The 12,348-nt window shown below is 32.3% G+C and overlaps 1 long non-coding RNA gene across 1 annotated transcript; it reads left to right on the forward strand.

The window, feature by feature from the left end:
- The first annotated feature begins 5,398 nt into the window (after positions 1–5,398).
- Positions 5,399–11,798, forward strand: LOC125063525. The gene is made up of 6 exons (XR_007119526.1): positions 5,399–5,510; positions 5,694–5,790; positions 6,047–6,233; positions 7,822–8,012; positions 9,093–9,619; positions 10,421–11,798. It is a non-coding gene; the product is annotated as an uncharacterized LOC125063525 (long non-coding RNA).
- Positions 11,799–12,348: the final 550 nt, after the last annotated feature.

Below are 12,348 nucleotides of genomic sequence, written 5' to 3' on the forward strand. Positions count from 1 at the left end.
GTATTTATTTAATTGTTTACTGTTTACTGACTGGGTATTTATTAAGTAAAATACTTGGGAGGTTTCAAAGCATTAAAAATTGACAAAAAGGTTTAATCTTGTGTGATTTGTAACATAACATTGAATTCAAATTTTTAACATTGTTCTAGGCAATTTTGATTTATTGTACCTTAACTTTTTTTGAAAGTTAATTTTTTTTAAGTTTCTACTATAGGAGTTATCATTGCATATCATTATAAACCTGGCACACGACGCGACGGCCACAGAGTCGCTTGATTCTACTGAACTTATATGTACATAGATACACAAACGATCTATGTCTTGAACCTAAACCAAGGTTTTAAGTGATAAAAGGTTATTAATAAAGAGTGTCAATGAAAAGTGACCTTTCAATATAGTAGATAATCATCTACTACAAATTAGACTGGTGAATTCTGCTTCTATTTATTTTACATAGAATTTTATTTTTGTTTAACAACTGTAGAAAGTAGATACGATAAGTAAGTTGTTTGTTCTTTTTTTATATAGAACGGGCAGGAGGTTCACCTGATCTTAAGTGATATGTCCATGGACACTCTCAATGCCAGAGTGCGTTGTCGGCCTTTTAATAATACGCTCTTTTCTTGACGGACCCTTATTCGAATTGGTTCAAAAATGCTTCAGTGGGCAGCTGGTACTATATAGTGGTGGTGCGTAGCAAAAACTGCCTTAAAAAATACTCAGTTGAAACTAATAAAAATCAACACTAGAAATCGCCTTCGCGGATTAGTGGTTAATCACGTGATTCCTGAAGCAGATGCATTGCATCTAATGATAATAAAAAAAATGGTGCGTGTACTTATGTACGCGCGTAAGAAGTTATACTTCTTTGGCTTTCTTTATTTTTTTTAAATATTAAATAATTAATAATAAATATTTAGCGTTAATAATTTAACAATATTTAATATTTAGTATATTATTCAATTATTAATTAATATTAATAATAATTATTATTTATAATTTTATTATAATATTCATTCAATTTAATAACTAGGTATGTTTCATAACCTTTGAACTAAGTAACAATAGGTCTTTGTGAAAAAGCATTGCTAAATGTCTTTGAAAAAATAATTAAAACTCCTTTATTTGTTTAAAAGGTACTACAAATGTCATTATGGTCATTCAAAATTCTTGGCATAGCTCACGTCACGCATATTCTATTTCTTTTTACTTGTAGATTGTCTTATTCCCGTCTCGCTCGCGCACGCTCGGCGCCCATACTGATAATTTTGTGTCACGGTGCGCGCGTATCGTAAAATTTCACACTCATCAATTTTTCATAACGCGCCTAAAGAAGTATAACTTCAAAAATATATGTAAGCTTACTGATTTTTGAGTAAACGAAAATTAAGTTAAAATTGCGCTTATATTGTGAGGTAAACGTCTCGCTAAAACCCTAAGGTATCTTGCTCACACGGCCATTAAAAACGTTATTACGTGCCGTTATTATCGTGTTTTAATATGACGTCGCCGATACAAAAGGCGCTAAGTGCATTGCCTCGCAAAGTGCAATTTCGTTCTTTCAGAAGATCGAAGTCTTTGTATTCAAAACGCCGTATATTTTCCCCAATGTCGCACTTTTGTTTGAACTAAACATTGATCGATAACTTTGAAAATGCCGTGGAGTATTAAACGCGTCCAATCAAAATTGATTTTGAATACAGATTGGTATTACTTATTAACACTTTATTGTAGAAAACAAAGAAACACAATTTAATTTAAAAAACAGATAAATTACATTACATTGTGCGCCGAGCATATCGCTAAAAGCTAAAGATTTCAGATAATGTAAGAAAAACTTAAATAAAATTATGCGAAAGTGCGAAAAGCGCAAACGTTCTGACTATTTAAAGATTAAATCTATATATCTATCTATCTATTTCTCTACATCAGTGAAGAAATAGACTTAGGTTGTATACAATATTTTCAAATGTTTACCTAATCTATATATATAAAAATGAAACCCGTTTTCCGTTGTCACGACATAACATGAAAACGGCTTGACTGATTTGTCTGATTATTTTTTTATAATATTCCTTGAAGTACGAGGATGGTTCTTACGGAGAGAAAAATTAAAAAAAATTGAGTGAAAAAGTCTAAAAACAACACTGTTCTATATTCCCATACAAAATATTCGTAATAATATTTAAAGGCAATTTGAACTTTAATACCATATCATAAAGTTCAAGTGTTACTGGAGGGGTTCCGGGAAGGTAAATTTTTTATTTTGACATAATGTATTTGTTGTATTATCAACTTTCTTTTTTTTATCTTACTAGCTAGACCGGTGTCCCGAATAGCAGAATAAGTATTAAAAAAAATATAGAATCGACTGTTAGGCGGTACGATGTTCGCCAGGCCAGCTAGTTCTTAATAAGTTTTAAATGCTTACCCTTCATAAAATCAATCTAATTGAATTCTTAAGTACCTACTCTTTTGTCTCTTACTGTCAATTTGTGCTTATGTTGTGTTAAAAAGAAACGACATATAAGTATTTTAAAACAGTGCACCAAGCTAAAAATGTCCATCAATAAAATTCAGATGAAATATTCTCAAAATTTTCGTATTCAAGTCATATTCACAAATTTTAGTAGAACATTTCGCAGTTAATAAACTATATATTAAAAGACACAGGAGTTTTATTTGTGAAATCGTTTAAAGAACATAGATATCGTATGACTTCGGAAACATGGAAGGAAGTTCAAAGCTTTCAACAATATAACTCCACAAAGTGCAAAGACATGCCACAGTGCATGCGATTATTTTATTGCCATATGACAAAATAAAAAAGCTAAATAAAATACTAATTAAACTAAATAATAAAAAACCAGCTGCCCTCTGAACTATTTCCGAACTAATTCGTCTTAGGTTCCTTCAAGAAAAGAGCGTACCAATTCTTAAAAGGCCGGCAACGCACTTGCGTTTCTTCTGGCAATGTGAGTGTCAATGGGCGGTGGGGCGGTTTCACTTAACATCAGGTGAGTCTGACCGTTTGGCTCCTATTACATTTAAAAAAAAGTTAGGCACTTAACAATTATTTTTTTTAAATTGCGTGTAATACTCGTTGCGTTGAAAGGTTGGTTATTAGTTTTTCAAGAAAGAGATTGGACTACTGGCATCTGCATATACTGTGACAAAGTTGTGTGACCTAAATAAAGTTGTAAGTGAGACGGTAGTTTATTAAAGTATCATATTAACTGACTCATACAAACTCCTCCAGTCTCAACCAACTGCGCGTAAATGGGAAATATGACTTAATAATGTTCCTAAGCCAGATGTTTAAAAAATTATGTTAGTACTTGCGAGAACGAAAAGGATGAAACCATTTGAACTAGTGAAAGTGTTAGTGCAAGTTAGTGCTAACAATGAGTGAAATAATAGAACACAAGAACGGAGTGTCTTGCCCTTAATACAGACTGTAAGTAGTGTTATTGGACACTTTTTATGTAAAAATCCTTAATAATAAACTAGGTTTTATTTAAATTACTTATTAGTCTTAAGTTAGGCTAAATCGTAATGTTCCATGATATAAACACATCTATAAAAAAAATGTAGGTAAATATATACCTTGTATGATGTTATATGTGAATATTTATTTATTGGAAGAACTTTTCATCCATATAACCTCGATGTGACCACCACCATCGTTCCATAACTCGAAAGTTTTTTCTACGCACCACTGCGTAGAACCAATTCGATTTAGAATCCGCCACGAAAATAGAGTAAGTGCTTAAAAGGCCGGTAGCGATTTTTGTGAAACTCCTGTCTTCTTGTTCGTTACTGAAGATTGTGCCTGTCTTGAAAAACACTAACCAATACGTTGACTGGCTGCCTCATCACTACTTTATTCTCAGCTTGTCTCCGTGCATCAGAGATGTTGAGACCCAAAATTGTCTTAATTTGGTCAGACCAACGGGTATGATCGACCCACACTTCTCCTGCCATCACTCCTTTCTATCAATACCAACTTCTCGAGACAATTCGGTTTTCTCCTGACAATATAGCAAAATAGTGTGAAACTCTTCTAGTGTGTATACGCAACAAAATAATCCCATTTCCAGTTTTTCATCAGCCCTGCGATTCTGTAACTCACTTTTCGAACTCGCACAGCGGTTTTCGCAACGGCGCGGCATTTTATGATTTGACATTCTGATAAGGAGGGAGCTTGTAGTTTATTGTTTATTTAGTAGTTGTAGTTGTAGCTTGTAGTTTTTAGTTACAGAATCGCAAGGCTGTTCTCTTATATAGTACGTTAGAAAAAGTGGTATGACAAATATCTGAAGTAACTGAAATTACAAAATGCATATAGGTAAGTAGTATGATGAAAAAAAATGGTTGTCTGTGAAGTCAGTTTACAGGCGATAGTTTACCGTGAGAAAGATAGTTACGGCGCAGCCGTACAATGAGCGTAACGGGGCAATGAGCGGAACGGGACAACGAGTCATGCTTTTTCGTGCGTCCAGCCGGTGTTCATCGAGAGCACACAATGAATATGACGAGAGAACGTTCAGAATAAATGGACTACCCCGTCAGTTCTTAGATAGCCTAACGTTAACCAACTTAAAAAGTACATTGAAAAACTACTTATATATTCAATTGTCGCGTTCCTAAACAGGACTGATATGGTTACATTGATACAAGCCACAGCGGTTTTATTATATTTTTCTGTAAAATAAAAAAAAATTAAAACAGTTTATCTAGTAGCTGTCAACATTATTTGTCTGGATCCCCTTCAGAAATTCAGTGGATACCCATATCACACAAAACTACCAAACTGGTTTTAATGAAACTTAAATTGTTTCCTAAATTGGAATAGACACCTAATTTAGACCAAAAAGGTTCATATCGATATCACTAGTTTCCACGAATATTGTGTACAAACAAAAATACATATATATTTTGTTATTGTAATGGTATGTGCATTGTGCATATTAACTAAATTAAATGAATTTTATTTCCAACACAGAAATAATATACAGTATTTATAATATTCTTAACCTACATAGTAATAATGATTTAAATTTATTAAATAGAAAATTAAAACAAATTCAATTTATTTAATAATTCCCTGTAACTTTAATGCTGGCAGCATTACCTCGCTGTATTAGGATACTTATTCATTGAGCAAGGAAGGCACTATCTATCAGACGCAAACTTAAATCTTTAATTAGCGACTGTGCGTGGCGTAGCCACAATACACTGATGTAATAAAACTACATAAACTAAATAAATCATAAGTAATAGGTAAGTAAGTCATAAGTAGTAAGTATAATTATAAGTATATACTTATAATAAATATCATAAATGTGTATTAGAATATATATACTATATAGGTATCCCGCTACTCAGGAACAAAGGAAGCCTAGAATGATCGCCGGCGCAGTGACGCGCGGCGCGGCCCGCGGTCGTCAGTCCGTCTCGCACTCTCACGGCAGACGCACGCTTGCTTACTGCGCGAACATAAATTAAAGGTAAATTAAATTAACTAATTGTTAGACTAACTTTTATTAACTCGGTTAAATTATTTATCAAACAAAATCATAGGTTCAACCTACCGGTGTGTACCTACCCTCAATATTTTTATATTAAGAACCCGTGCACACGTGTTACACGTTTTGTATTCAAATAAAATCGTATTTATCGACTTGTTACAGCACCGCAACCATTTCGTTCTGCCCACTGGTTAAATGTGAGCCCAAACTAATTCCAGTTTATAAACTTGATTATCCACCCGGCTGGACACCACCACAGGTAAATATTAATTTGATTATAATGCTGTTTGGTTACATTAAAAATTCATAAGCCGTAGTAGGTAGTATTTTGATTTAAAACGTAAAATAATTCGCGGCTTTCAACGGTTTTTTTATTTTAAAAATAAATATATAGACTTAGAGATCGTTTGGAATGGTAATGATGTAAGAATGTTTGAAATGAAATTCGTTACATATACGAAACTACAAATCTATAAAATTCAAGTATAATTCTATACTCTTCTTCTCCTTTACAGGATATTGGCCGACCGTCTCGTGAAGATGTCGTGTACCAGATGCAGCAACTCTTCCGCAGTAGCCTTATACCCGTCAACTCCCGAACGTTGCGAAGTAATGGTTTTTTCCTTCTACCAACACGCCGTTTAGTCTGGATTTTTCCCATTGTAATCAATTGAAGGACTGTGGTAGCAACACGTGGCCCAGGTAGGTACGCAAAGTTTCGTCGTTTAATGTTCTGCCTAAGTTTTATACCCTACAAATACCCTACAATAAGAAGTAGGGAAGGGGATGACGAGTCTGGGCGTTACTGCATACGATTATTTGCATTTTCTGAGAAGATTTACTATGGTAATATATATATTGTTTTACCATAGGAAAGTAGAGATTTCAACGCACTGAAAACACATCAACTTTTTGAAAAAAGCTGAAATTTTGACGTCAGAATTTTCGATTGAAAATTAGGGTGTTTTTTCGATATTAATTCAAAATAAGGTGAAAAAATAAATATTTTTAATCAAATAAATTACAGTATATTTGGGACATAATAAGGTAAGTTTTCACCAAATTTCGTTTAAAAAAATAAATTTTTGTAAAAGATAGAAATAAAAAACCAAAAAGTTGGTTTTTTGAATTTTTCACATAAATTTTGAGGTTATGTGTAAAATGTGTGAATACAAAAGTTGTAGATCTTTTTATGACCTACAACTTTGCCATTTAGTTTTCTTCGATAGGACTTTTAGTTTTGCCGGAAATCGAGATAAACCGTTTTTTACCCTTAAAACTCCCCCCCTACCCCTTCCCGACCTCAGATCGACCGTAATTTATTTTTTAATACAGTTGCTCAAAAAGTGGCGTATTGCAGGGACGTATAGCGTTCGGGATGTGGGCTATTACACACTCGTGCTTTTTCTTTACCTTTTCCGAACTAGTGCGTTTTCTTTCCCAACTGTCAAAATAATGTCTATTAAAAAGAAAAAAACAACCACGAAGTTTTTACTTAAAAAATTCATAGAAGTTTTTATAATTCATGCAAATATTTCAAAAAAGAAGCTACTAATTTGTTTTAATATCAGATTTAATGATTTGATTCAATGAGTTTAAGGTTAGGTTTCATTTTATTTCATCTCATTAAATTTCATATCAAACAAAAAATTCTACTGAAGACTTGGCTGTTTGGGCATAGTTCCCTTTGCCTACCCAGAATGGGTGAAGAAAAACAAATCTGCTTATAATCTTTTACAGTTGGCGCCATTTTCCAAAAATGTTCTTTGCTAGTTTAGTTGTTTGTTATATTATATATTAAATATACATGAACAATCATACGAAATTAATAATAGTTTGTCTCAAACAGTAAATATGCAACCTAAAACTTCCCTAGTAAAAAAACTGTACCAATTTCAATGAATATGTGAATTATAACTTTTATAAGAATTAAATGATTAGTTAGTTGAGTTTATTGTGTTTTTATTATTTTATTAAATTGCTTAATTTTTTCGCAACTGTATTAAAAATAGTCGTTCAGTACACGTGCGGACCCGTCATTGCAACTTGTTCCGACTGTCAACCCGCACCTTCGGCTGCGCCTCGGCTTGGGTAGACATTTGTCGGAACTCTTTGCAATGACAGGCTTTCCGCACTCGTAATGAAATATACTATTTCCTTTCATTTTGATCATATTCCCCTCCTTTTCATGGTAAGATGTAAGAATGTTTGAAATGAAATTCGTTACATATACGAAACTACAAATCTATAAAATTCAAGTATTATTCTATACTCTTCTTCTCCTTTACAGGATATTGGCCGACCGTCTCGTGAAGATGTCGTGTACCAGATGCAGCAACTCTTCCGCAGTAGCCCTGCCCTATACCCGTCAACTCCCGAACGTTGCGAAGTAATGGTTTTTTCCTTCTACCAACACGCCGTTTAGTCTGGATTTTTCCCACTATAATTAATAATTGAAGGCTTGTGGTAGCAACACAACAGGTACGCAAAGTTTCGTCATTTAATGTTCTGCATAAGTTTTACTCGTATACCCTACAAATATTTACTACCTGCGGAAGCAAAATTATGAATACTATATTGAACGAAATCAATTTATTTGTTAATTAATATTACATTATCCCGAATACAACCATCAAACAGTATTGATTTCGGGCGTTTGGGCCGTTAGCGCCATCTCCTGGCAATGTAAAAAACAATTTAGATAATCACCTAAAAGTTGATTGACGTTTTATAATAATAATAATACCTTTTAGCATGACAAATAGATTGTGACAAAATTCATCTATCGCCAGTCCCCACACTAACGAGTCCCTGTTTCTACATGTAAAGTAGGTTTAGTATTACAACTAATCAAACACGACATATACGACATTAAGTATGTGTGAATGTGTGAGTGTGTGAATGTGTGAGTGCGTGAGTGTGTGAATGTGTGGGTGCCTTATAGTCATGTCCAGATACGTAGTAAGGTCTTTGTAGATTTGAAATCTTAGAAATTTTAGAAATACAGTTTTTATAACATTACTGTACTCTATTTCGCCTAGTAGATATATTTTTGTTAATCTTATGCATACCTTAAATAAAATATAGCTACTTAATAAAATATTGAATTACAAAATATAAGAAACGCTTGTTTAAATATTCAAATATTCATATTTTACAAGGATTTTATTAAGAGCGCCTATCATAAACAATATATGGTTTATCTTTGATGTCATCGATTTCCCCTATCGAGGAAGACAATCGAGTTTGTCCCCCGTCCCAGGCCCCAAAAACTAATTTACTTCGCATTGTTCCATCTTTACTGAATAATTTCGTTTAAGATATAAAACCAATGGAGATATCTTAACTAGGGGCTTGGAAATAATATTATCATTTTATATGATTACCACAGAACAAGAACGTTTTTAAATAATTCAGCAATATAAATATATGTATTAAGACATAATAACAATTAAAACACAGCATTTACAATTCTCTTAACCTACATAGTAACTAAAAATAATTAAAAAACAAATAAAAAGAAAATTAATACAAATTTAAAAAGTTTGGACCCTGTTTCAGTGTACCTTTAACGCAGGCAGCATTTCCTCGCTGTATTGCGATACTTATTGAGCGAGGAAAGCACCAGCTCTGGAGTCACCAGTACAATCTACCAGGCGCCAACATAAATCATTAATTAGCACGTATGCACTTGATTTAGCAATTAAATAATGTTAAGGACATTTAAACTTTCATAGTTAATGGTAAATTCATAATGTGTATGTGAATGAAAGTCTACTTCAATTGTTTTTTTGTGACTTAAAGAAAGAAAGTCGGCCCAAACGTTATTCTTAGCTGCTATTCTTGCTTCAAAACGTAGTTTTGAAACTTTTAAGACTGACAAGGTATGAATATTATATGAGTGGTAATAGAGCAGTAAAATTACATACCTACATTAGTGGAATCCGTAATGTAGAAGGTAAAAGAAGCAAACATTTCATTTCAGATTTAATCAAAAAACAAAAATAGTGGTACATTTAGATCAATGAATTATAGAAAATCTGCAGCCATATAAAAATGCAAGTTAATTTTCAAAATGACATAATAAGGTAAGTTGTCAAACTTATGGTCTAAATACTTTTATTAATCACCTTCCCCTTGAAAGCATACCACGGCAGGGATCTATTATTATTTTATTTAATTAATATAACTTCTAGGAAGGTGATTAAATAGTTTGATAGCGTAATAATTTTTTTACTACAAGGTGTCTCAGAAAGTTAATATTTAGTTGATTGATTTAAAAAAAGTCGTGTATTAAAAAAGTGTTTATTCATTATTAAAGTACACATTTTGGGTATTCATTTCTTAAAAATAATACCGTCCAAATGTAGACCCTCGCGTTTGTAGGCACTCATTTAATGAAACAATAAAATTACTCGTGGTACAACAAGCAACACCTTCAAACATTTAAAAAAATCCGCTCATGTTACTAAATCTACTTATATTGTATTGTAATAAAAGTCCGAAGTAATATTCAGTTTTAATATATGTTACTTATTGCCTCACCGCAACTCAATAATTAATTTTGAAACTAATATTCTTCATAGCTCGCTTTTCATTGAATATCGCAATTTCAATATTTTGTGGGTTTCATTACTAGTTTTCATAGTATTAAAATATAGATAGACTGAGTAGAGTGCTTTTCTCGAAAGAAGACCCCCAGACGCAGCGCTGTAATCGCGTGACATAATGTTGCCATTTAATAGTAAAAAAAAATTACCTATTTTATATTTAGCATATGTAAGTTATCAAATAATACTATTTTCTGCATACTTCGATAAAACAATATTTCTGTTATGTAAAAAGTATATTTTTATATACTTATATAAGCGGTGTTCTCCTACTTACAGGGATGAGATCAGAAAATAGGGTAAAGAACAGCATTACAATTTTTTATTCAGAGTTTTATTGAATAATTGTGATCAGCGGCCATAGGAACATCACTGTCTGAAGAGTGGATGGAAATGGAATCAGATTCTTTTTCACTATCACTAGCCGTAGATATAATTTTTATTTTTTATATTGATACTATTTCGGATGCAGGTGGGTGAAATTTGACACTTAATTAATTATGAATTAATTATTGAATTATGACTCTTCCCCGGGGTGAAATTTTTTTCGAAGTACTGGCCGCTGATATACCTTCTTTTGTAATTCTTGTTACAGTTCTCTCTGACACACCTGCAATTAAATAAGGAAAAATTAAAAATAATAGTAACTTATTATATTAGTACTAATATACTTTATTGACAATCTTGTTAAGTTATATTTTATCTTATTTCTATTTAGTTATTAACGAAAATTAGTTAAAGCAAATGTAAATATTATCTTATTATTTCCTATTAGACACCGGACAGAGCAGCTAGAAGAGAGAAATATCAAGGTTAAATTAAGTATTTAAATTTTAAACGTTACGTCAAATGTCAGATGATGTTTGTATAGAAAGTGTCGTCTTTGTAAGATACACGTTATAATTCCAATAGATTTCGCTGTATTTGTCGTCATTATTGATTTAGACAGTTGGGATGAGGAATATTACTAGAACTGTCAAAGTGCAAATAGACTAGTGAAAATTTGTGACAATTGAAACAGTTAAGATAGATCCCAGGTGGACCGTTACATCATTTGGCCTAAATAGAAAAACGTTTGATATACTTTTTACCTAATATCAAGTAGATATTCAAGAAATTTTTTTTTAAGTCCTTACATTTTGACACTAAATTGTTTTTGTAAATAAACTAGCTTTTTCCTGTCCCGCTTCGCTATGGCATATTGTGATTGCATGGATGAGAAATAAAACAAAGAAAACATTTCATATAAGTTTCATTTTGCAACTGTGGAAAAAATAATGAAAAAATAAAAAAACAAAAATGATAAAAAAACAGATAAAAACAATCCTTGATGCGGATTATATATCGTGCTAAAAATTCAGCTCCATCGGTGCAGAACTTTTTGAGTTTTGAAGCGTACACAAACCAACATCAAATTTTTATAGTTTTAGCGAATATAATGTGTGTTAGTAATTGGTTTCTTCTTATACAATTTTACATTTTTGTAATTATCTATCTGAACCAATTCGACTTCAGGAGAAGAAAAGTACAAATTCTTAAAAAAACTAGCAATGCACAAGCAGTGGCAGTGAATGTTTGTTGTGTTTAATACGATTAATTTAAGTCAATTCAAAATCATTAATTCATATACGTAACACAATGTACACTTATGAACGTCGAAAAAAAATGCAATGCTTCTAATTTTACATTTACTGCCAGTTCTTAAATCAAGGGCATAGAACAGAAGAGAAGAACTGGCAATAAACTCTCCGCCATTCTTTTTAATCGTCAAGTTTTTGTTTAACAACTAATTACACCATGTTCCACATGACACCTTAAGTAATTAATAATAAAATAAATGAAAAACAAAGACTTGTCCTCTATCAGAAGGAGGCATGGTGAAATAGGAGCACGCACTTACATTCTCGTGGGAACAGAACATTCTCTGCGAATTTTAGTGAGTACTTGGGGTCTACCATGAGCTTTTTTAAATCGACCCAGTTGAGATGCTGTGTTTAATAATAATAATAATAGCCTTTATTTCCAAAACTTAATTATAATAGATTAGAAGTTTCATTGATTTTGAATTGATAAATTAACTTTTAACATTAGGTAAAATACACTTTAACATTTAGAGATAATCATTTGCTTGTCAAGTTTTGGTTTGTACACCGTTGTACATAGGCCTCCTCCATCCGGTTCCACTCGTGTCTGTCGTGGGCCATTCG

The sequence above is a fragment of the Pieris napi genome, chromosome 3 (genome assembly GCF_905475465.1).
Source record: "Pieris napi chromosome 3, ilPieNapi1.2, whole genome shotgun sequence".
Lineage (NCBI taxonomy): Eukaryota > Metazoa > Arthropoda > Insecta > Lepidoptera > Pieridae > Pieris > Pieris napi.